Source organism: Gopherus flavomarginatus, chromosome 2 (genome assembly GCF_025201925.1).
Source record: "Gopherus flavomarginatus isolate rGopFla2 chromosome 2, rGopFla2.mat.asm, whole genome shotgun sequence".
Classification (NCBI taxonomy): Eukaryota; Metazoa; Chordata; order Testudines; family Testudinidae; genus Gopherus; species Gopherus flavomarginatus.
In genome coordinates, this window is record NC_066618.1 from 250620782 (window position 1) to 250647982 (window position 27201).

General features: G+C 40.5%; 1 protein-coding gene across 4 annotated transcripts in view; it reads left to right on the plus strand.

Annotated features, from left to right (window-relative positions):
- The window catches only part of RALYL (RALY RNA binding protein like), a 656676-nt gene that overhangs the window by 154529 nt on the left and 474946 nt on the right, over positions 1–27201 (plus strand). The window contains exon 1 of one of the 4 annotated variants that reach the window (XM_050941251.1): positions 21104–21155. The exons of the other annotated variants lie outside the window; for them this stretch is intronic. The gene's annotated coding sequence lies outside the window, so the exon portion shown is untranslated. Of the gene's footprint in view, positions 1–21103; positions 21156–27201 lie in introns of those variants that run through there. 4 annotated transcript variants of the gene reach the window in all.

The window sequence follows — 27201 nt, forward strand, 5'->3', positions numbered from 1 at the left end:
TCCTTTTAGAAATATTTTTCATTTACGAAAATGTTGGTTTTCAATAAGAAAACATGACTATTATGATAACAAATAATAAAATTTGAAGAAACATTTTAGTAAAAATATAATGGAAAATGAACTATACAAAACAGAAAGAACTTTGAAATTGTGTGCAAAGTCTTCTTCTTACTTCTCAACCAGCTCTAGGCTGAGATGAGATTTTAAGGAGTGACTTAAAGGAGGCTGGTGAATTTGAGGATTTGGGCTGAGTCCCCCCCTCCACACATTATTATAATTGACATTACCATTGTGCTTAGGAGCCCTAGTCATGGACCAGGACCCCATTGTGGCTAGGCACAATACAAACACAGAACAGAAAGACAGTCCCTGCCCAGAGGAGCTTACAATCTAAGTATAAGATGATAAACAACAGGTGGTTGCAAGCCAACAGACTGGGAAGTACAAGGAAACAGTGAGACAATATTGGTTAGCATGATTGACACAAGCAGGCATGGTAAAAACGCCAATAAAAATCTATCAAATCATGACAGCCTCATTTATTTTGCTCCTTAATAGAGACTTTCTCTCTATACAGTTGAGAAACCTGATTTTTGATATTTATTGCATCGTTGTGACAGAAGAGCTCAAAGAATGAAAAGCTAAAGTCTTTTGCAGTGATGACTTACTGGCAAGCAACATCAGTTTCACTACTAGCCCAGACTGGATGTAATCAAGTGATGTTATGGCAGCAGTAAAAACAACATGCAGGGGGGATGGATAGCTCAGTGGTTTGAGCATTGGCCTGCTAAATCCAGGTTTGTGAGTTTAATCCTTAAAGGGGCCACTTAGGGATCTGGGGCAAAAATCAGTGCTTGGTCCTGTTAGTGAAGGCAGGGGGCTGGACCCAATGACCTTTCAAGGTCCCTTCCAGTTCTAGGAGACTGGTATATCTCCTATTATTATAAATAGTGCTGTTTATTGTTTTATTTGTATTGCTTTTGTTTGAGAGTGTTGCTGCACTGAGTGGCTTTCCTGTGGCTTTGGTGTATCACAGCAATGATCTCATTGTGCAGAGCCATATTAATAGTCAGATGAAATAATAATTGTCATCCATGGTATTCTTATTAAAAACCTATTCATATGATTCTAAAAGGAAAAAAATGTGGGTTTGACAGTGTACCCCATAAGGCTTTATGGGGCGGGGGTGCTCATAAATGTATGTATGATATAACTGGAATAAGGTTTTGCTACATGTAAAGGTTATGATCTACTGGTTATGTTCATCCTAGTTGTATGTAGGCACCATTTGTGTGTTCAGAGTTATGAACATTGGCTGTATAATTGCTTGATTTCAAGTAGCCCTTTTGGTCACTTCCTGGGAAAGGAATGTGCAAATTAAGTGCTTGATCCAGAAGCACTTAACAGATAAAAGAGCTTGGAAGACTCCAATCCACATAAGAAGTCTACCTGAGGACATCCAAGGTAGCATGTGGGTAATGACTGCTGCCTGCAGGTCCTGAGTCATGCATGGGCATGTGACTTGCCCATGTGATTCCAAATCTCCATTTTGTGAATGGATTCTACACAGGGTGAGGAGGTGGTCTCCACCCACAAGAGAAAGTCTATTTAAACCCCTGGGAGACCCCTCCACGGGGTCTTCAGCTGGCTAAAGAAGGAGCCTCTCCACCACCCCAGAATACTTAAAGGAAACTGAAACAAAGAACAGTAACTACAGGGAGTATGAGTGATTGCTGGACCCAGGCTAGCCTGTAAAAGGGAGTATTCTGGAACTGGTGAGGATCTTATCTGTATTCAGTTTGATTAGACATAGATCTGCGCATTTTATTTTATTTTATTTTACTTGGTGACTTACTTTATTCTGTCTGTTACTACTTGGAACCACTTAATCTACTTTCTGTATTTAATAAAATTACTTTTTTTATTTATTAGTTAACTCAGAGTATGTATTAATACCTGGGGGAGCAAACAGCTGTGCTTATCTGTCTATCAGTGTTATAGAGGGCGAACAATTTATGCGTTTATCCTGCATAAGCTTTATACAGGGTAAAATGTATTTATTTGGGTTTAGACCCCATTGGGAGTTGGGCATCTGGGTGCTAAAGACAAGCACACTTCTGTGAGCTGTTTTCAGGTAAACCTGCAGCTTTGGGGCAGGTAATTCAGACTCTGGGTCTTTGTTGAAGAAGACAAGAGTGTCTGGCTCAGAAGGACAGAGTGCTGAAGTCCTAAGCTGGCAGGGAAAACAGGGATAGAAGTAGTCTTGGCACATCGATTGGCACCTCCAAGGGGGTTTCTGTGATCCAGCCCGTCACAGTGGGTTTTTATTTTTGACAAAACTTTGAGAGACAATCCTATATTTCCTCAGACACATCAGTCCAATTTGCAAATGTTGCATTTTTTGAGGTATTTTTGAGCTGGAGTGTGTACTATCACCAGCACAGTAAGTATAGGCTGAAATAATCATTCAGTTCAGAACCCCTCTTTCTTTATCTTGTAACTTTCTCAAAAACTTTCTTGTGCATGTGTGTGTGTTATCTCCATCATTGCTCTTACTATGAGGGCTTATCTGATCAAAATTACATGTAGTGAAATATGTATGTTTAGATAAGAATGCCTTGTGGGTTGGGTTGTGTCTATGTAGATACAGAAACAGTTTTGCCTTCTCCTTTTATTGTAATTTGTTTGTCATATTCTTCATTAGGTAACAAGGGAAGATTTTACCACTGGCATAAATAGGAGCTGCCCTTCTGATTTCAATGGAAATCACTGTTAAAGTCAGTGGTGGATTTGGGCCTTTATCTAAATGCTTTTCTTGTGAAAGATGAGCAATTCTTGTTTTACTAGCAGTATGCTAAAGTTTATTGAAATATTATTCAATGAAAGAGGGCTGGTTAGGTTCTGCCAATTGGTTTTCATATTCGCCAGCTGTAATATTTGGTTAGCATTGCTGGTATGATTGGTGTCTCTCTTCTATGATTTTCAGTTGTGTACAATTAGTGCAAAACTTTCTAGATTTATGCATAACTAAATTGCACTCCATGACTAAAGACATAACATGAGAGAGAAGCTATAAGAACAATCTGTAATGGGGATGCAAGAAGATGTGGTACTATTACTGCAATGCTTGATTGTGAGCATTGTGTCCAATGGATTAGCTGCATAGGTTTTACAAAACAAGGGATACTGTTGCTGCTATTATTTTATGTTAGTTTCTGTTTCCGAGTAGCTTAGTAAATAACTTGTGCCAGGACAATATAATACTGTGTGAAGAGCATTTCCTTCAATTGCTCATTCTTCTTTATTGTTTTAACTTCCATCCATCCTTTCATTCACTGTTACATAATTTGACATCATATATTTCAATGTAGCATCTTGCCTTGTCAATAGCTCAAGTTAGCTTAGTTCCAGTGTTGTTATAATCCCATGTCACTATGTGCTGATAATGTAGCAAGTGGCTTTCAGGCCACAACAAGAAAAAAAATGCTACAGACGTTCCCCGAATTACGCAAGGCATTCTGGAATTTTGCATAAGTCGGGAACATATACCTGACAATTACACGCACAAAAAAAAAAAAGCTTACCCTTTGGTCTACAGATCACTATTTGCAATGGAAGAAGTTCCATTAGTTGCCTGATACAAGTTAACAACAAATGGTAGCAGAGAGACTGGAAGTGGATGTACTTATTGGTTGTAGCATTGCCACAAAATCAACAATATTTCCTCCTCATAACCACACAAAGTCAGTACTTTCATAAGGGAAAATGTATATATTATGTATCAGAGGGTAGCCGTGTTAGTCTGGATCTGTAAAAGCAGCAAAGAATCCTGTGGCACCTTATAGACTAACAGACGTTTTGGAGCATGAGCTTTCGTGGGTGAATACCCACTTCCTCAGATGCATCTGAGGAAGTGGGTATTCACCCACGAAAGCTCATGCTCCAAAACGTCTGTTAGTCTATAAGGTGCCACAGGATTCTTTGCTGCTTGTATATATTATCTTTAACATGGAATTTGCTGGGGAAAGAACTGAAGCTTTAATGCCCAGTGGAAAAAATAAACTCTGACAAAAGACTTACAAATATTTTAAATTTGCTCATACGATTGAATATCTTTGGCATCAGGTCTGCTAAAATAAGACCCCACCCCTCCAATCCCCCCTGCACATTCACTGCCTTCAGGATACTTTTGTTCTTCCCTGATACCTGCATAACTTTCTCTGTCAATAATGGAGATAAAAATCACAATTAAATTCTACTTCATATAAAACAGGCACGGCAATCAGCAGCCAGTTCTTCAACTGGATTTTGAAATATTTAGGAATCTGGAAAGGAGGAATTAATGTATTGTGTCTATTAATAAAAACAAATAATAATTTATTAGAAGACTCTATATCCAGATCTTCAGGTAATCCTAAAACATGAATGTAACATACTTGGGCAGTATTTGTCAATTGCTCTGCTTTATGAAAGGGAGCATTATCTTTAGTGATAACAGCAGCTAAGGCCCCTAAGCAGCTAAGGCCCCTGTGTCTGAAGTTCTGCACTGCTATGTTCCAAATTGTTTATATGTTCACCAGTAAATTCTGTCTCTTTTTAACAAAATCCAATATTTTGGAATGAGACCTAGATTTAATTGAATCACAGAGAATTAGCAAAGCCAAGATAATGTCATAGTGTGGGATTAAGGCATGGACTTATAGGGCCATTGCCCAAGACATTTATGTCAGCATTACAGCTTTCTTTTCTCTTAATGGTTGTATAGAAAACTTGAAAATGTGTGCCAGATGTACCTGATAAAGGGACATCACCCTGAGTCTGCAGAGAGCATAAAACAGTAGTTCTTAGATGTGCGGAAACTACCTTGTCTCTCTCAATGGTGGAGTAACTCCAAAACCTCTGATCTAGGTGGCCTTGCCAACACTATCCTAACTGAGGATTCTGTGTGGTGGGAGGAGAAGAGTATGGGGAGCCTGGCCTACCCATACAAGTAGATGCACATCTGCTATTGGGTTAAGTGCTGGGGGACTGCTTTCATCCTTGATGCTCCTGAGGTTGTGCGTGTGTGTGGGGAGGGTTTCTGTTATTCCTGCGGGTGGGTGGAAGGGGGGAGGGAAGAACCCTTCTGCTTCCACTCCAAGTGGGGAAAATCCTTGGTGTATGCCTAGGGTCCTGAGTTGCCTTAGTTTAGCCTTGAAATCAATATGATGTAGAGCTTTAAGGAACCTTGATGTAAGGATGCTGTAATAGGCTGGCAGCACTTTCTAACATATCTACCCAGTTAGAGTGACTTTGAAGCTGGATAAGAAAGGGGAACTAAGCCATTGTTGACTCATTGCTGCAGCTGACTGAAGCCACCTAATATAAAGGAAATGAAATAGACCTCCAGGATCCAGCTGGGGCCTGAGCAGTCAGATCTGAGGAGGCAGGACTGGCAGTCTGCAATAGAACAGTCTGGTCACTAGAACCCTCGACAGGACCAGAGAATGAAAAGTTTCTGGCAGGGGTGTGTGTGTGTGTGTGTGTGAGAGGTTTCTGCTAGGGGTATGTATGTGTGTAATAATATAAACAGTGACCATACCCTCTGATGAGGAATGACTATGTATATGGGAAGTTATCTGGGTCAACAGACTAGAACCCAAGAGAGATGACTAGCTTTGAGAATGGAGTTTTGTGTGAACAAAGCAGATCCCAGAAGAGGTGACATCAGTTGGGCTTAGTGTCTGGAGTCTCGTTTAGAGTGGGTTGGGTGAAAATGGGCCTGTTTACGCAAGCCCATTGATCATCATCACAGTTAGCCTCTCTTGCAGTGGCTGAAACAGGGAAATATGGAAGTAAAAAATTAAAAAAGGGAAAGCCTATTCTTGCCAGTGCTATATTGTATTAGACTATTCACAGAAAGTGCTAAATGCATTGATGAATTTCTTTGTCCCTTGGCCTTCAGTTATCTCTAGGAGACCTTTTCTAAAGAAGGAAAGGAACAAAGTAATAGCTCCTTAAAGCTTAACACTGTGATTTTAATCCATAGTTTTTTTAAAATGGCACAGCCTGAGATGGATTGTAGTGTGTTCTTAATCCCCCCCCCCCCCCAAATACAAAGCAGGCAGAGATTTCAATTCACCCTTTGACAACAAGAGAGGGAAAACTAATAATCCCCTGAACACAGCCAGTGACATTTTCCCTAATAACAATTTACAGAATTAAAAAGAAAAGAAATCACTCGGTCTTACTACAAATGTTGATTTTTGTAAGTTTCAAAAGGTCAGGTATGTCCTTATCAAGTTGCGGTGATGTGCAGTCCCTCAAACGCAGGTACAGATCCAGTAACTGCAAGGAATTCTCTTAAATGCATGTCATAGAATCATAGAAGATTAGGGTTGGAAGAGACCTCAAGAGGTCATCTAGTTCAACCCCCTGCTCAAAGCAGGACCAACACCAACTAAATCATCCTAGCCAGGGCTTTATCAAGCTAGACCTTAAAATCTCTAAGGATGGAGATTCCATCACCTCCCTAAGTAACCCATTCCAGTGCTTCACCACCCTCTTAGTGAAATAGTTTTTCCTAATATCCAACCTAGACCTCCCCCACTGCAACTTGAGACCATTGCTTCTTGTTCTGTCTTCTGCCACCTGCTAGAGAAGCCTAGCTCCATCCTCTTGGAAACTCCTTTTCAGGTAGTTGAAAGCTGCTACCAAATCCCCCCTCACTCTTCTCTTCTGCAGACTAAATAAGCCCAGTTCCCTCAGCCTCTCCTCATAAATTATGTGCCCCAGCTCCCTAATAATTTTTGTTGCCCTCTGCTGGACTTTCTCCAGTTTGTCCACATCCCTTCTGTAGTGGACACAATACTCCAGATGTGGCCTCACCAGTGCCAAATAGAGGGGACGGCAGGCAGACAGGGAGGGATGGGCAGCCCCTTTAGTGCAGGTGGACCTTGGATACAATTTTGAAGGAAAGACTGAATTCAGTGACTAGCGTATAGCTCACAATCCTGTTGGAGATAATTTCTGTAAACACAAATCACTTTTTCATGTATCTTCACTGTAGTTAAATTAGTACACATGGATTTCCCCAGTTCATAACTGTATGTTTAAGCACTTGTTTTTGTAAAATATTTTTTTTATTCTCTAGGGTGTTTTTTAATGAGTTTTAAATTAAAAGGAAAAAAACATTTGCTGTGGGGCCCATTTATAGGTATGTGAGTGATGTGCTGCCTAAACATTGTTAATATTATATATGTACTAGATTTACAAATATCTGCCAGTTATTTGTCTCTCTGTTCTTCTTTGACATCCATTGATCTTAACTTTTCTTGACATACTGGATATGGAAGAGGAAGAAATCTCAACTATGGAAAAGGTTTTTTTTTTTTCTTCCCCTCAAGCAATAAAAGCATATTCTTCTTGGGAGAGAAAAGACTAGCTTAGCACATTTTCCGGTAAAGGGGCAAATTTAAATTTCATTGGATTCAAAAAGGAAAAAAAAAACACCTTAGTCAGTATTTTTCTGTTTCTTATAAATAATCTCCAATGATAGTTATTGTAAAATCCAAAGCATACAGTAGCTGTAGTAATTCGCACTCAGATATATGTGCATGAGTGATGAAGTAGACAGAACCACTTCCTCTTATAAAGGAACTGTACCCTATTAAAAACAGTCACAAATATAAAAAGTGTCTACAGTAGTAATGGCTGAACAAAATTTTTTGACTGTTCTAACTAGTAAGTAGAAGCCAAAATCACCACAAGAAGCTCTTTGTTTAAAGTGCCTGATATAATGCCCAACTGAAATCAATGAAAGTCTTTAAATTAATTTACATAATCAGTGGATCAGGCTGAAAAGCATAAGTGTACTAGGTATCTATAGAGTAGTCATCATTCCTTAGCTTTTTATCAGAAAATATATTGTATACATGTATATTTGCTGAATCTACTTTTAGACACACATTAGTGTTGACAGACCCAAACATTTACCTAAATGATTGATTAATTAAAAAATCACAAGTGAACCAAAATACTAAAGGCTGATAGTCTCATGCAAGCATAAAATGTCTATATTCAGAGTATTATACATGATACAGAGTGGGGATGGAAATCCATACTGCCTGAAGGGAGGAACAGGCTAGGCAACTATTCCAAAGATCTCCTAGCCAGTGGAAGATGAAATCTGAGGGAGGATGCAAAAGTGGAGAAAAATGTGATATGGGCATAGAACTCAGCTTTAAGTTTCAAAGGCATTGTTAGCAGCCAGGCTAAAGGGATAAATAGCAGCTCTTATTATTTAAATGAAAGCCATCTTCATCATTCCCGACTGCTGTTGCTAAAGGCTCTGTGGTAGCCAGCCCTAAAATATACAGGATAATGTTTTGGGGTATTGACTGCGGGCTGGTTTTTAGTTCGTAGGGTGGTTTTTCTCTCTGGAACAGCCTCCAGTTCAGTGATACTCAGACTGAGGCTTGCAAGCTGCAAGTGGATCTTTAATGTGTCTTCTGCAACTCTTTGGAGCACATGATATTAAAACACTGTGTGGTTTAATTATTAACCAATCAGGAAGCTTTTACTTTTTGTAGCTTATTAATAAGCTTTTTGAAGCTTATTAACAAATTATAGTTGATAAAATAATAATATTTGGTCAGTCATTTTGCTGTGAGAAAACATATTGATATAGATTAAATATGAATATATAGTACTATAGTAAATGAAACAATGAATTCACACTACTGTGGCTCTTTTGGGTAATGTTGATTAATAATTTGGTTCCTGAACCACTGAGGGCTGAGTATCACCTCCAATTGATCTGTGTCTGTGAGATATAGCAATTTTTCATAAAACTCAGTTTGAGCCTTCTGAATTCCACCTTACTGATGGCATTCTCTCAAGTAGAAGTCCCAGACTCTGGTGCATATCCTCAGTTGGTGTAATCAAGGTGCCATTGACTGTAATAGAGTTATGAACTTACAAAAGCTGAGGGTCTGGCCCCCGATGTTGTTGCTCTGAAGGACTTTAACATTACGACTTCTACTGAGTTGCTCTGTATTCTGTTGCTCTGACAGTTCTTTTCCTTGTGGCTTTTGTTTTTGTTTTGTTAATTACTTTGTTCTCCAGACTCTTCTGGATCTGCTTTTGTCAGAATATAGAGTAATATATTTTGGCTTTGGCTTATTTGTTAGAACAGTCAAAACTTTGTGTTGAGCTATTACTATAGTAGATGCTTTTTTTGTGTGATTGATTTTAATAGGTGCTTCCTTCAGATACCCAGCCTCACATGAGTAGTTTCATTGGAATCAATATTGTTTTTCTATGTAATTGGAATGTCTGTTTAAGGATACATTCAACTGAGTATAAGAAGCTCAGTGATTTTTGTGGGGGTAGGCTTCACTGATATGCTATACAGTATAACTGAGAATGCGTACTGACTTTAGATACCACAGGGAATTCTCCTGATACACTGATTTTATTTTATTTTATTTTGAGTTCTGAGTGAATTGGGCTTAATCCTATAGTTTGCACCAGGCAGGTAAATTGTTTCATTTATTGCTCTGTAACATGTATATGTTATGTCTATGTGCATAGGTTACATTATTTATTTATTTTATTTGTATTACCATAATCCCTCGAAGTCTTAGTCATGAACTGGAACCCTTTAAACGTGTCTGTATATAAAATTCATATGCAATTTTTATGGTCCCTAAAAATGAAAAGGATAGAGGCATTTCTAAAGAATGGCTTGAACAGGAATTTATTTTATTTATCAGGGAGCGAAGAAGCTGTAGTGATCATGGAAACAAGGGGGACTTAAGAAAGGATTGCAGATGTTTGCATCACAAACATTAGTCCAGTAGGAGGAGCTTCTGATACTTGAGATACCATTTTGAACAGAAATTTAATCAAGATTTGACAACATACTTTGCTTCAAGCTATTAAAGATTCAGAAGTTACACTTGATTCTGCAGTAGATTCTCTTGAACATAGATTACATCAAAGGTAGGGGAGATTTGATGCACTTGAAGGGAAATGAAAAATGTATCAGATGGATCTAATGCTTGTCAATCAGAGATTGCTACTGCAAAGGTTTTGCCAGTGATTGTGATTAGAGATCATGAGCAGCTACATAGATTCAGGGTTAGATAGTGGCAGGTCTTAGCGTGAGTGTGCAAGCAAAGGAGGGAATAAGGAGTTGTACCACTCACTGTGCAAGTCCAGACAAATTAGCAGTTTCGGCACTGGAGAGAGAGTGTATCGACTGCTCTGTCCTAAAGCCCTGTCAGCTCAAATTATCACAAAGGGAACAGGGTGGAGTCAGGGCTTTGCCTGTTCCCAAACCTCTACTAGCCCATGTGCTGGCCAGACCTGCAGCAGGGTGCATGCTTCCTATGAAAAAGGATGATTTAGCATGCACACCCGTATTGCACAGTCGGAACCTGGAGTGGTGCCTCAAGTAGGCCAAGTCCTTCCTAGAGCACCTCTCCACACTAACCCATTCATAGGTAAGTGCATAATGCATTTACTATCTCGCCCTTAAAACTTGGTAAATTCTTTACAAAAATAGTAGCTCCTGTAACTTTTTTTTTTTCAGAGGGAGCCCCATAAGGATAATCAGTCCTTGACACTGAATATGAGACACTCATAACAACGGATGGGGCATCTCCAATATGGTTGGAATTCCTAACATGTTTTAAAACCTAACCTGGAAGAAAGGATTATGTCCCATTCCTGCAAATACTTAAGCATCTGCATAAATTAGCTCATCTGAGTATTTTGGCTGAATTATAGCATGACTTTCATGAGTAAAATTAAACACACATGGGACCTAAAATATTGATTGTATATATTTACTATCCCCACACAAAAAGAGAGTATAAAAGTTCTGTTTTCCCAACAAGAAAGGACCATTTATATTTTCCCTGAGTTAGCCCAGGTGATCCAAGCAGATAGGAACAAATTTATTGCCCTGAAAAATTGACTTTCCTTTCTTGGTGTAGGCATTGCCACACTCTTCCCCTGCAGTGATGAGACTGTTTTGATGGTCAAAAATATATTTGTGGTCCAAAAAAAATAACTTTGATTATAATAAGACTAAATCTTCTTTTTTTAATCAGAACAGGTTAAATATATGGGTTAAGTGCTAACAATGCAAGAGACAAAGATGATGATCTCTTTATGAAATTTGATTACTCTTAAGTCTTGGAAAAGATCAATTGATTAATTTTGTCTCCTCTAGGTTTTTTGGGGGGGTGAGTATTATGACTGTCTTGAACAATTACAAATGCAATTCTTCAACCATTGCTCATGTGAGATTTTTTTTCTTTTACCAGAGAGTAACTCTGGTGATGCTGCTAATATGAGAAACGATCTCTCCCATGACTGAGAACCTGATAGCAACCTGACATAGGCCCTGACCCTTTGAGGATATGTAAAATCTTGAAGAAGGAACCATTGTTTATTCTGTGGGGGATGAAATCTTACCTTTGTTTCTGTGGCATAGCCTCCCCAGATAGAGCATAATTATAGAGTTGAAGTCTAGAAGGGACCACTAGCTCATCTAACAAAATGGAAGAAATCCCCAGCGTCCCCTCAAAGTGATTTCCACAAGTCCCCTCCCAGAGGCTGTCCTATGGAAGGGGACAATCAGGCTCTATGTTATGTCAGTGATGAGCACAAAATAATAATCTGCTTTAAGTAGAGCTTTGCTTTAAGTACATATAGATAAGTACTCTCACATTACAGTGTCTTTACCCAAAACAATTCATGAAAAATAAATTCCTTTGGATCCTTCTCCTCCTCAAGAAAACAATCTCAGCATTCAATAAATTAAAATAATGGATAGAAAATGGAACATTATTCTTATGGCACAAGTTCAAACAGAAGGATTACAAAGGCTCATTTCTATCCTGAGCGTTCATCACAGCCTGAAATTTCAGCAGGGGTTCATGTTTAACCTCTCCTCATTCTAACTCTAGCATACAGACACATGAAATCCAACAGTGATACACTAAACTGAAACTTTAAAAAAAACAAGAACATAAAAACAGAAGCATGGAGATTTTAGTGTCCTGTGCTACTTTGCCAGGTTAAGAGATTTTTGTTTGTCTCTCTCTCAAAAAAAAAAATTGAGGTTTCTCAGGTTTCACTGAATATTGCTTGTATAAACTTGAAATGAATAAGCAACAGTGCTTCAGATTTTGGTTTTTTTCTACCGTAGAATCTGAAAGATTTGGAGACTGAGCACCATGGATGTTATCAGGACAATGGGGAAACAACATGGTCTTCCCCCCCCCCCCCCCAGTTATTAAGATCACAAAATAGGACTTTGACATTCTGTTCCTGTTTGTCTGCTGAACTAGTGGGTGGTTCCTTCTGCTGCTGCTTCTGTGTCTGGAGCGGGTGAAAAAGTGCAGAGCCAAGCCTTCACTGTTCTTAAACCTCTGCTGAGGCTATGAGTCTGAGATACGACTATTTGCTTTTGCCATTTACATTGACCACTCTCTCCTAAGCCACTCATGCAAAGTGGATAGATTTAAATCACCATATTAATCATAACTGAAATTGGCAAGCAGGAAAGCTTGCTTTAAATAGTTGGTTTTAAGCTTGTTTTGCATTTATACTTTTTAATAACCTTCCTTAAAGACACATTCATTGTCGCCGGCTAGTAACGATTAGAACATATCTATTTGCAATGAAAAAATAGTCTTTTCACAAAACTATCCATGTGTTTCACAACTACTTTTGAGTCGTAATGAATCATTCCTATAACAAACTGTACCTTTCTGTCCCCCTGTATATACAAAAGTCTGTTTAACTGAATTCTATCATTAAACATCTCCTCTCCAAAAATAAAATAAAACCTGCTTACTGAAATGTGATAGTCCTTACGAAGGCCCACTTGTAATTTTGGAGTTTCTCATTCAGGAAATTCTTGCATTTTCGCAGACCATAAAATCTTTGAGATGAGGCTACCTAATTTCTTAAGCCTCCTCCCCAATACTTGCCTGACTTGACAAAACTTAGCAGAAAAAGGCTTTATTTAAGACTTTACATGGGCAATTTCAGGTTTATTGGTTTAGTATAAACAAAGTTAGGCTTATGAGGCTGGTGGTCAAAATCAGGTTTATCATGAAAACCTAGCATTAAGCTTTAACTATGGAGAGCCAAATATTGTATTGCATGTCAAAATCACTTTTAATTTAATAATCTTCCCAGAACTATTTCATGACAACAAAAATGTGAAAACAATTCAGTTGATAATCATTAAAATCTGTTCAGGTTTCATCTACATGTTGTAAATTGATCCCAGTAACATGTTTAAATGGGGCTAGTCAGTTACCACATGTGTTATAGTATTCTAAACTTTTAACTCTCTTACAGAACAGTTGGTAAAAAGTAACAAAGTTTTGACTGAAGGAGAATGTGTATTAAGAGAAAAATATTTTTTCTCATAAGTCAAAAACATATCTGAATGATTTCTCCCTTCTTTACAAATTTTATCTACAGCATTGTCTCTACTATGATACAGGAAGGAAGGATTTATCTTTTGTCATGTCTCCTTTGACACTGTGTTTCATCTGTTATAGTGATTCTATCTGATGGGAAAAAAATAAAATGAAAGGAATTCACAGAAGTATATAATGATGATGTGGCTATATTTTTTTTCTCCAATTAAAAGAAACTGCAGCTTTTCAAAAGAAAAAAAGAGATTCCACAATAAAGTTAGCCTGTTAAAATAATTCATGCTGAGTGCGTAGAATATGCCAACCAAATCTGAAGCATTCATGCCAGGGATATAGCCTTTTAGAGTTCTCACAAAGATGGCTTATAAAAAAGACTAATGTAATTCCATTGGTCTTTCCACTTTGAGCCAGAATGCTTGATGAGTGTCTAAGGAACATATAACTAACAGAGAACGAGATCAGAATCCTTATAAAACTAATTGTATGGTTTTGTCCAACAAAAATACAAAGGGATGTGAACCTATGGTTCATTACATTTTAGCTAGACATCCAGAAATTGGGAAAAGTTTTATTCTAAACATTCAAGTATCAGAGGAGTAGCCGTGTTAGTCTGGATATGTAAAAGCAGCAAAGAGTCCTTTGGCACCTTATAGACTAAGAGACGTATTGGAGCATGAGCTTTCGTGGTTGAATACGAAGATGTGCTTATTCTAAACATTGAAACCTTATGAGGTTACTTGTCCCTCAGTACTTGAATAATGCGTTCTCCCTCACTCTGATAGAATCTTCTATCTGACAAGCTCCAGCTATTCCCTACTTTGTTCTGTCACTTCATTATCCAAATGTTCTGAGCCAGGGAGGGAATGGTATTCTCAAGACAACTTGCAACCTGAGGGAGAAAGTGGTGATTGTGCAGCTGGAGGGGTAGGAAGGGCTATGCCTCCCCTAACCCAGGCCCTCGCTCCATCCACACTCCACCCTCTCCCCCAAAGCCAGCGGGGGCTCAGCTTTGGCTGGAGACCAGCAGGTGGCTGGGGACAGCTGGTAGCCCAGCACTGAGGCCAGCAGGTGGCACGGTGGGTGGTCCTGGGTGGTTCAGCTGGGGCTCCTCTGGCTGTAGGGGAGGGGCAGGAAGGGAAGGGGGGGCTTGGGGCTCTGACAGATGAGGGGGGCGGTAGGGGTGGGTCCTCAAGTGTGGGGGGGGCACGTGGCTAGCCTCCCCATGTTGGCCAACTATTATGTTGGAAAATAATAAAATCAGAAATGTTGAAACAGTTTATTTCCACATTTTCAGAATGAAACATTTCAATTTTTTTATTCACGAGGCAACTTAGGTGCCATTCACAAAATAGAGGAGGAGGTGGTAGTCCACCCTATAGCCCAGTGATTAGGACACTCACCTGGGATGTCAGAGACCCAGTTTCAAAGGAACACAAGACTAGGTGGCATAGATTAGTTTCATTCTCTCCTGTTAATGATGTTCTACTTTGCATAAATAATTAGTCATTGGGTAGGGAATGGGACCAGGGTATTCCCTCGCCCTCCAGTGAGTGCCCTACCCGCGGGACTATGGAGTCATTCTCACTCTCTGGCCTGGTCTACACTACGCGTTTAAACCGATTTTAGCAGCGTTAAACCAATTTAACGCTGCACCCGTCCACACAACGGGGCCCTTTATATCCCTATAAAGAGCTCTTTAAACCGGTTTCTGTACTCCTCCCCAACGAGAGGAGTAGCGCTGAAATCAGTATTACCATATCGGATTAGGGTTAGTGTGGCCCCAAATTGATGGTATTGGCCTCCGGGCGGTATCCCACAGTGCACCATTGTGACCACTCTGGACAGCAATCTGAACTCGGATGCAGTGGCCAGGTAGACAGGAAAAGCCCCGCGAACTTTTGAATTTCATTTCCTGTTTGCCCAGCGTAGAGCTCTGATCAGTACGGGTGGCGATGCAGTCCCAAATCCAAAAAGAGCTCCAGCATGGGCCGTGCGGGAGATACTGGATCTGATCGCTGTATGGGGAGACAAATCTGTTCTATCAGAGCTCCGTTACAGAAGACAAAATGCCAAAGCATTTTAAAAAAATCTCCAGGCTATGATACAGAGTCCACAGCACAGTGCTGCGTGACAAGCGTAATGGAAAGCCAAAGAATCAAATGGATGCTCAGGGAGGGAGGGAGGGGGTACTGAGGACTCCAGCTATCCCACAGTCCCCAGCAGTCTCCGAAAAGTATTTGCGTTCTTGGCTGAGCTCCCAAAGCCTGTAGGGTTAAACACATTGTCCGGGGTGGTTCAGGGTATAGCTCGTTAATTTACTCCCCTCCCCCCCCATGAAAGAAAAGGGAAAAAAATCGTTTCTTGACTTTTTTTCAATGTCACCGTATATCTACTGCAAGCTGCTGGTAGACATGGTGCAGCGGCAGTGAACAGCAGCATCCTCTCCCTTCCCTTCCCCGGTGGCAGATGGTACCATACAAAAGGACTGATAGCCATCCTTGTCATCATCCCGTGAGTGCTCCTGGCTGGCCTCAGGTGAGGTTGGCTGGGGGCGCCTGGGTAAAAATAGGAATGACTCCTGGTCATTCCCAGTAGATGGTAGAGAATGGCTGGTAACCGTCTTCATCATAGCAACTGGGGGCTGAGCTCCATCAGCCCCTTCCCTTTCATGCGTAAAGAAAAGATTCTGTACTGCCTGGACTATCATAGCAGCGGGATGCTGGGCTCCTCTCCCCCGCACCATTTAATGTCCTGCCTGGACTATCATAGCAGCTGGAGGCTTCCTTCCCCTCATTTTATCTCACGAACAAGTCAGTGTTTCTTATTCCTGCATTCTTTATTACTTCATCACACAAATGTGGGGAGACTGCAACGGTAGCCCAGGAGGGTTCGGGGAGCAGGGAAGCAACGGGTGGGATTGTTGCAGGGGCACCCCCTATCATGGCATGTAGCTCATCATTTCTGCGGGATCTGACATGGAGCGGCTGTGCTCTCTGGTTCTCTGGTACACTGGTTCTGTAGTACACTTGCACCATATTCTATGCAGGACTGATTCTATTTCTAGATACCATTAAGGAGGGATTGACTCGGGGAGTCATTCCCATTTTTGTCTTTGCGCCCCTGGCCGACTTCAGCCAGGGGCACCCATGACAGCAGCAGATGGTACAGAATGACTGATAACCGTCATCTCATTGCCAATTTACAATGGCATGGCAGACGGTACAGAACAACTGATAACCGTCTCTCCTGTCTTGCAAAGGCAAATGAATGCTGCTGTGTAGCGCTGCAGTACTGCATCTGTTAGCAACATCCAGTAGACATACGGTGACAGTGTAAAAAAAAAAAAAAAAAAAAAAAAAAAGGTGAACGGGCTCCATGGTTGCCGTGCTATGGCGTCTGCCAGGGCAATCCAGGGAAAAGGCGTGAAATGATTGTCTGCCGTTGCTTTCACGGAAGAAGGAATGAGTGACAATATTTACCCAGAATCACCAGCGACACTGTTTTTGCACCATCATGCATTGGGGTCTTAACCCAGAATTCCAATAGACGAGGGAGACTGCGGGAACTACGGGATAGCTACCCACAGTGCAACGCTCCAGAAATCGACACTAGTCTCGGACCATGGACGCACACCACCAAATTAATGTACTTAGTGTGGCTGCGTACACTCGACTTTATACAATCTGTTTTACAAAACCGGTTTATGTAAAATCGGAATAATCCCGTAGTGTAGACATATTCCTTGAGCCAGAGGGTATCTGGAGCAGGGACTTAGTCATAGAGTTTTTAAGACTCCAAGGCTATGTCTACACTGCACTGTAAACACATTGGACTCAGTGTTTCCAAGGCTGTGCTTGAGCATGTGTACTCCATTGTGAACCTGGGCTTATGTTTGCTGGACCTGGGTCTGGCAGCCATGCTAACATGTTCATACTGCACTACACAGACTTTCTGACTTGGGTCTGCAGCTTAACTTGCATCCTCACTGCAAAATGACAGGCTTAAACCCAAGTCACAGTGGGACTTGGGCTCCGACCCATCCTCCTACTAACATCCTAGGACCCGGTCTCTGAGTGTTTGCTGACCTGAGTCAAACTGATTTGTGTGTGGATGGAAAGGGGGCTTGGACTCAGAACTGAGTCAGAGCCTGGCCTTAGTGTCTCTGCTCCAGACTTGTACCCAGATCTGTATCCCTGTGAGTGCCCTCACCACTAGACTATTAGGTATGAGCGGGAGGTACTGGTGCCCCCCTCTTCTTCCTGCTCTTGTGACTCTAATCTAGACCATTCACTTTCAAATTTCTTTTGCTTTTTTAAAAAATACACCTAATATGTTTTCGGTCAGGTCGAACACGCCTTTTTGTTTGCCCTAAAATGAGATTTTTTGTTTGTTTTTTTGTAAACCAACATTTTGGGACTCCCAGTGAACTGAAAAAATCAGTTATTCACCTAGCTCAGAGGTGGACAAACTACGGCCCGTGGGTCGGATCTGGCCCCTCAGGGCTTTCGATCCAGCTCGAGGGACTGCCCCCAGTGGTGCCACAGGCCCCATGTCACTCTCCAGAAGTGGCCGGCACCACCCCTTGTAGCTCCCATTGGCCAGGAACAGGGAACCTGGAGGCACAGCAAGGGCAGCACACATGGAGCCCTCCACCCCCCTCCCTCAGGGGCCACAGCACTTCCTGGAGCGGTGCAGGGCCAGGGACAGGGCATGCAGGCAGGGAGCCTGCTCTGGCCCCAGTGCGCACCACTGCCACCCTGGAGCCCAAAGCCCTCCTGACCCCTTCCCCCCCCAACTCCCTGCCATAAGCCCCCTGCCTGCGCCTCGCACCGCTCCTGCACCCCAGCCCCTGCCCTGAGCCCCCTCATACACTCTGCACCCCTCCTACACCCCAACCCCCTGCTCTGAGCCCCTCATACAGCCCACACCCCTCCTTGGCCCCAACCCATTGCCCTGAACCCTTCCTCCACACCACACCCCCTTCCAAACGCCACACTCCCTCCCACACCTCAACCCCCTGCCCCGGCCCTGCATAGTTTCCCCACCCAGATGTGGCCTTTGGCCCAAAAAGTTTGTCCACCCCTGACCTAGCTACTATTTCACCCATTGGGTGCATATATGTGAAAAGTACATAGTAAACCAAACGTACAAAAATATTACGGCCTAAGTAGTACAGACTAATAGTGAAATAGATTACTTAAGTTTTCAGCTATGTTAGCTTTGTAGTTAACAATCTGATCCCCATATTGTATCTTGGGTTAGAAAAGAGACAAGTCATTGTTTGTTAGAGATATTCAAAGATTCTTTATTGAGGTCACCAGAGTGAGAGAGTCCCAGTAGTTCTCCCTGACTCTTGCAACCTCTGCTACTTAATGTTGCCACATATGGTTTACCTGTGTTATAGCATAAACTAAGTGGACATGGAATGGAGGACGCTAGCTACACTGCACCCCAAATTGCACCTGACAAAGGTTGTGCCAATGGTTTTCAAGAAAATTATAGTATAGGGTTCTGACAAACTTTTCTCCCCCACTGCCTGCCTCTTTCTTTCCCCACAGGAAAAGTGGGGTGGTGAGAAAGGTGAGAGAGGATGGGTGGCAAAAATAAAATAAAATAAATAAAGTTTAAAAGTCCTCTTTAACCAAAACCAAAAAACCCACCCAGCTTTTTAACCAGCTTCATGAATGAAAAATGTCAGCTAACTCTGATTATAACACATACACACAAGGATGCAAAAATAAGCCTGGGGATTTCCTTACTGTCCAGTTCTTAACTATTCAATCATAATTGTTTTTTTCCCCCTTTAATTACAGAATGTACACATATAGCTAAGATTTTCAAAAGTGATTAATTGTAAAGTTTTGGATGCCTTAGTGAAGACTACTGATTTTCAGAGGGTTGGCGATCTGCACTTTTTTGAACACCCATTGTTCTCAGCAAGCTGCTGGGGGCTGAGTACTTTTGAAAATCTGGCCTTATAGTCCTGATTCAAAGTTCCTTGGAGTCAAAGGAAAAACTCCCATTGACTTCAATGGGTTTTGGATCAAATCTTAAGAGAATTTAGGAGATATGTCCTACTACAACTGTTGGTCTGTGGCATACATTAACCATCAAAGTCAGCAATAGAATCTTCCATCATGAACATACTTTAAGGAGCTAAAACAGCATTTAGAAGGAGGAAGAATCCTCTCAAAGTATTATCACTAGACATAGACCCAGATGGACCATATGCTCTCTTTCTGGTCTAAAATATAACCAAATAATATGATTGGTGAAATCAAAGGCTTTATTACAAATAATTGGGCTCCTACATTCTTTTTATTCTCCTTGGGAGATTAGATTCTCATTTGTAATAATGTCATGCAGTGCACAAAATAACAGCTTAATTATCTAATTTTTTTCCTGCTTAAATTAGCCATAAATTGTTATCAGTAGCAAATGAGTATTAAGGAAAAATGAGATGGAGTTGAAGAGTTTCAGAGCCTGAAAATATCTTACAAAGCTCTGTTTGCAAGATTCAAAGGATTCTTTGCTATTTCACAATTTAGCACTTCAAAAGAAGTTTTCAATTTGCAAAACTCTACATGTAATATATACTGATGTACAATGAAAATGCATTAATTAGATCACTCTGAGATGGATTGAATTATCAACATTTGCAAGTTAAATTCAATATCTCTGTGAACAAATTTGAAGAATGATTCAGAATTTGCATAGTTTTTGTGCCCACAGTGAATAACTCAAAGCTGGGGTAAAGTTAACCTAAATAAGATTGTATGTACTGTATTTATCAGGTGAATTGTTATTTCATTTTTACTTCAAAACTTATGGGTGTTTACTGGATTCTAGGCTCAAATAGCCAATAAAATATGAACAAATTAAAGTTGTCGTTAATGAGTCAAAACCAGGACTACTAACTATACAATGTTTACTTCATACATACATCTCTACTTCAAATGATGCTGAACCATCAAACATATAGGGAATTTAATATTAAAAACAATAACCACATATTTGCAATGTTTCCTAGGTAAGAGATGAACACAGGACAAAACAAGGGGAACATTGTCTGCATTTACCATCCCCTGTTGTGACAGCCTAGTATTTTGTTTATATTTACAATATGTTTTATTTCAAGGCATTTTTCTTTTCCCTTTGAATAAAGTGTTAGTAATGCCTTATTTATTTGGCATGTTTCCTGGTATTTAAGAGATTGGTTGAGTTATAATTTTCTTTAACATTTGTCATGTTCTCTGTAGGCTGCTGGACTTGGATGCAGCGTAGATTATACTGGTGATCTATTTTATTTATTTATTTATTTATTTATTTTATGTTATAATTGCTGTTTGTGTGGCGTGGAATTTAGGACTCAGGATTATAATCCCCAATCTGCCGTATTACCACAGAGGAAATGACTTAAATGTCAGAGGCTCAGTTTATCCATCTGTAAAATGGGTGTGATAATGAGACTTTATTCAGTGATTGTAAAGTCCTTTGGAGGCCTTTATTGGAAATAAGCACTGTATATAAATCAGTACCAAGAGGAATCCCTGATAAGTGCATTTTTTATAAATAGATGATGCAGTATTATTATAAAACATTTTATTTAAAATGGGATAATTTTTATCTGGTACATTGTCTTGTCTTTCCAGGTATTGATATTTACCTTCCATAGAGTAACTTCACATAACTTTTATCAGAATTGAGGTAGGATTTCTGTATTTTTTACTTCTTTTGCTTTTTTGTTGGCTTTTAACATTTTAAGTCTCTGCTTGGGCCCTGGGGTCTAGTTTCTGTGCTGCTGTTAAACGGATGTTCAACTGCAGTCAGGAGCTCCAGAGTAGACTAGGTTATGCAGCCAGGGGCAGGGGCTAATGGGTTACCAGTGGTGGGCTGGAGAGTGAACCCACTCTGCACTCATCTGGCAGTGGCAACTCCTGTCAGTGGGACTGGACCTGGCTTCCACCCCAGACATTGCAATTTGGGGCACGGGTTGCAGCGCCACTCAGGTTTGGCCCATCCTTTGGCCAGGCCAGATTTGAGCGGGTGGCAATGCAACATGGGGCTCAGGGATGCAGCAGCATGTGAACCCGTGCACCATGTTGAATGCATGGAACAAGAAGTTGGTCCCAGCCCTGCGGAATAGGAACCACTGCTGCTGGGCAAGGGTAAGGCAGGCTTATTCTTCAGCCCCATAGGAAAGTTCTTCTTGTACATCTCCTTTTGTCAATTGCATAATATACTTGAAAAGGTGCCATATGTACATGTAGGGGCTGCAGCAGGGGTAGTTGCCCCCTTGCTATACTATTAGCTCTGCGACTAAGTAGTTGGTACTAAGTATGTCTCAAAGCATGTAAGCACTTGTGTATCAAATTTTGCTCCTTGAAGCTTCTCAAAGGTATGGGAGTCAGTCACATGGATGAGGAAGGATTATTTGATGTAGGATTGTAAGACTAGACCCTTGGTATTCTTGTAGTAGTTCTTCAGAAGACAGATTAGTGGTCACAGTGCAGGTGAAGTGGTCCTGAATATTAATACCTGTGTGGGATATTAATACCTGTGTGGGATGTGTATGTTAATATGGTTTTATTTTTGCTTTAATTATCTAAGATATTAGAGAAACGTATCTTCCTACATAGGTCACTTGATGAAAAGGCTACAAAGTTCTGTTTAAAATACCATTTTCTTCAGGTTTCCTTCATTATTAGTGCCAACTTAAGAAGGCAGTTTACTAAGCTCTAAGTTAGCCAATGTCACTGTCATAAACAGATAAGTAAGAGTTAATAGAACAGAAGTACTTCATCACTCTTTTGCCTGTAAACGGTTAACAAGCTGAGTGAGCCTGGCTGTCACCTGACCAGAGGACCAATCAGGGGACAGGATACTTTCAAATCTTGAGGGAGGGAAGTTTGTGTGTGTGCTGTTAGTTTTTGGTGGTTGTTCACTCTGGGGGCTCAGAGGGACCAGATATGCAACCAGGTTTCTCTCCAATCTCTCCGATACAGGCTCTTATAAGTTCAAAATAGTGAGTACTAGGTAGATAAAGCGAGTTAGGCTTATGGTTGTTTTCTTTATTTGCAAATGTGTATTTGAATGGGAGGAGTTCAAATGTGTATTTGGCTGAAACGATTTCAAATTGGTATTTGCTGAAAAGATTTTAATTTGTACTTGTATACTTAGGCTGGAAGGGTATTCCCAGTGTCTATAGCTGAAAGACCCTGTACCTATTCCGTCTTAAATTTACAAAGATAATTTTTACTGTTTTTCCTTCTTTAATTAAAAGCTTTTCTTGTTTAAGAACCTGATTGTTTTTTTTATTCTGGTGTGAGACCCCAGGGGACTGGGTCTGGATTCACCAGGGAATTGGGGAGAAAGGAGGGAAGGGGGAGAGAGAGGCTAATTTCTCTCTGTGTTAGAATTACTGTCTCTCTCAGGGAAAATCTGGGAGGGGAAGAGAGAAGGAGGGGGGAAGGTGCATTTTCCTCTCTATTTTAAGATTCAAGGAGTTTGAATCACAGTGATCTTCCAGGTAACCCAGGGAGGGGAAGCCTGGGAGAGGCAACTGTGAGGGAAAGGGTTTACTTTCCTTGTGTTAAGATCCAGAGGGTCTGGGTCTTGGGGGTCCCCAGGCAAGGTTTTGTGGGGACCAGAGTGTACCAGGCACTGGAATTCCTGGTTGGTGGCAGCGCTACAAGTACTAAGCTGGTAATTGAGCTTAGAGGAATTCATGCTGGTACCCCATCTTTTGGACGCTAAGGTTCAGAGTGGGGAATTATACCATGACAGTCACAAAAATACATTTCAATAGTTTTTTTCTACACCTTTACTAAGGAGTGGCCGTTTGACTACCATGCAGCCTTTAACTTTGCATGTACAATAAAAGCAATGCTACTAAGGAGTGGAAAATGGTAAGTACTAACAGTCAACAAAATTATTTCAGCAGGGTTTATAGACAATTGTACTTAGTTACTCAGTGAAAGAAGAGACTCCTGCTTTGCAAATAGGTTGTTAGTGAAAGAGTTGAAAATTTCATCAGCATGCAACCACTTACAAAGAGACAAAGTAGAGCATAATCAAGAAAGTGCTGGCATTAGCAATTCTCATCCCCTCACAACTTGATTTTTTCCTCTAGTTTCCCAGTAGGAAAGTAGGAAGAGACATAAATGGTGCTGTGCGATTAGTCCATATTTATTCACTTCACTCTAGCCTTTTGTCCATGTATTTTAATCTTAACTATCATAAAATGCATTTTAGTAAATTCATGCAATGAATCCTTGCAGGGAATTTTGCAGTCCATGACCTTTAGTACTTGGCTATTCAGGGACTTGGCTATGCTTAGTCCTTGATGTCTATTGGGGAGTGGGACTGCAAGGAGCCTCTTTCTGTCCACTGGGGAAATGTGTGGTTCCTGTGCTCAGGGAAGCACAGGGGCTCCTCCCACTTTACTTTCTCAGAGATGCTGGCATCACAAAGAGAGCAAGAAAGGAGTAAGAGGAGTTAAGGTCATATCCCTACTGCCTTGTTCTCAACTGACCTTCAGAGTACCCCAACATGCAGGGAGGAGTGTGTGCACCCCTTAAAAGGGTGTATCAGTGAATGTGCTCCACCTGAGTGGGTCAGGTAGATCCAAGAGGCAGAATATCTACTTGTGTTTTCTTAAGCAGTGCAGCTTGGCATTATGTATAGCATAAGGTTGTGCGGTTATTTCCCTCTCTTCCCCCCCCCACTTTTTTTTTTGAGGCTGAGGGACATGTTGAAACTCATCAGCTATTAGCTAAAAGCTGATATGAAAGCCTGAACCTCCAAGAAGGGTCCAGGGATATCACCCTGGTAGAGACCTCAGCACCTTCCCTTTCCCTACATTTGGGAAATGATAGCTCTTCATCTGGGAATCTACTCATTGGGGGCCACCCATCTTCCTCATTGGACTTTGGTGGCTGGTAGGTTTAGTCCTTTGGCTATTAGGTGTCTGGTATAGCTCTTTGTCTGATGAGGGTGGGAGAGACTCGTGGGATTATTGTCTCACTACAGTGAAATGTGCAAAACTTTGGCAGGCTCATCAAATATTGGACAAGTGACAATAAATTAGAGTTAGAAACTTGTGGCTACAAAATAGTCCAACCCCTGAGAAGATATTGTCTAAATCTCTCCTTTGTATAACCAATGTAACAAACACTTTCTACTCCAACATCTGAAAGGGAATGTGAGAAAGCTATTTCTTCAAATTACCAATCCTTACAATGCAGGGGCCTGCCAGACCTATGAATTCCTCTGAACTTTTAAATAAGATGAGACTATCTCCCCAGAGCTGAGCATCTCCATATTAAAAACAAATAAAAAATTATCCTTTGAGTTACAACCCCAGTATGCTATTCCACTGAGATTACCTCACAGTTTAAAACTAACGTTGAATGCAGTGTTTTCACTGTTCAGACTTGATACACTAGTTCATCAATGATTCTACTTGGGATCACTTTAAAATTGTTCTGCTCCAAAACCCCTGTAACAAGTAAGATGCAAAAGGAATACAATCTCCTTTTGCAGACTGGTGGGTGTTCCTATATTCAGAGAGCTCCTATCTTATTGTTTCCTCTCTGTGTGTAATGTGCTGCAGGAACTAAAGTAGGCAGGAAGAAAAGCTTTAGGAGAAGTCCATATCTGTTTCTTTATTTCTCTTTGAAACTACAAACAAATTTGGTGCTTATGAATCTGAGTCTTATATCTCAGTAGCAATTATTGCCATGAAAGACATTTCCTAGGTGTGTTCTGCTAGTTACAAGTATTCTTGACCAACAGCAGTGGCACCTTTGTTATTTTATTCCTGATTATTCCCTGGGTACAAATTTACAGAGATTTACAGTAGTTCTGTGATCTACCTTTCCCTGAAGAGAGAAACAAAATAAGACCAAATCTCTGCACTTTAGGATTAGTTCACTTGAGAAAATATTTAAGCTTTTTTAAAAAGGGTTAGTAATATTAGGACAACTCTTTCCCTATTTGCAGTTTCCTTCCTTATCCTAATTTCTCTGCTCCTGCACTGTGTGGTTAATTTAGTCAGGATCTCTGTACAATACATTATATTTTCTGATGTTCATGTTGTAAGATGTGAAGCCATGAGCAGCTCTGGCAGCCTGCCTCAGGATTCATATTGGAAAACTGTGCACTCTGGGACTTCTGTCATTCAGAACGTCTTGCACACTTCTCCATGGAAATTTCCAGTGTGCGTCTGTCTGGTTATCAAAGATACACCTTTCTCTCCCCGCCCCCACTGCTTTAGTATGACAGTCTCACAGTTTTGAATGTATTTATCCCTACAACACTCCTATGAGGTAAGGCAGTACAAATCTTCCCAATCTTAGAGATGGGGATGAAAATAAGGCATAGAGAGAATAAGTTAACTTGCCTGAGGTGACTCAGGAAGTCCTTGACAGAGCAGGGAATTAATTCAGATCTCCTAAACCCTAGGCAAGTGCTCTATCCACTGGAATATCCTTCCTCTCCAGTGTTTAAAGTGGAATGTGTCAGATTATCATACTACACTTAAAAGTTTAATAAACTTTAAAGAAGCTGTGACAGAAATCAGCACAAAGAGAGGCTTCCAAAGTTAACTTTAACACTGTAAAAGATTACAGAATTTTTTTCCTGTTAATTTATTTTGTATTGGACTCAGCAGCAGAGAGAAGTAGGCTAATACGTGTTTTAGAATTTGAAAAAAATAATCTCCTCTCCCTCACCCATGAGCCTCTTTAATAGTGCTATATTTCTGTGTTTCATTAACACTGTCTGGGAGAATCAGTGTTTGTAACGGTATCTTTCACTATCTGCAAAAGCAAGACCGATACTCTAATTATTAAACTAGAGGTACATTTTAACTCTACAGCCCAAAGTGTTTTATGAGTAGAAATCAAGAAGGTCTTACTAGAGTACAAGTGAAGTAATTTTCCTTATGTACATGGTCTTAAGTGATGTAAAAAAGTATTTTGGTGAAATGGCTTCTGTTGGCTTAGGGTAATCAGATCATCCATAGATTGGTTCTATATGGTGTATTAATAGTACCAATCTGAATACTTTAAGACAAAATTGAAAGGAGCATTTTTTTTACTTAAATTTCCAAAAGCTTGTACTTTTGTCTCCATTTCTAACTCTGCCCCCACTTTCACATTTCTGATATAAATACTTCAGAACTTTTTTCTTTCCATATTGAATTGTAGTTCAGCCGACAGCATGTTGTTTTCACCATGCAAAATCTATTACTCTTCTATTGTCACTGGCACAACAGCTCAGTAGAAATCCAGGAGAAATCAACCAAATAACTGTTGTGCAGAGATGATATGTTTGAAACATCAAAGTACAGACCCTGCCTACTCTCAGTGGAATGGCTAGCAATGATATACAATAGCTGATTGTGTCTAATATTCCACTCTAAGCCTCTGCAAGTTGTAGTAGCTTTGCCAGACAGGTGCTATAATGTTAGTCTTGAGCTTAGTGTGTTTACTTGACTTTCATGTTTTATTCTAATTGAATTGCAGCTTAGTATAGCAATTTTAAGGATCAATTCTTCTTCACAGAGCCAGGAAGAATAAAAATCAGTTTGAACACTTCAGATCCTTCATCAGGTATTACACCTTAAAGTAGAGCCCCTTTCTCTGCAGTAATCTGTGTGATTCTGTTAGCAGCATCAGTCACTGACAAGAAGAAACTTGGATCTTTCATTGTTACAGAGACTGATATTCCTTTTCATAGGGTTAGAAAA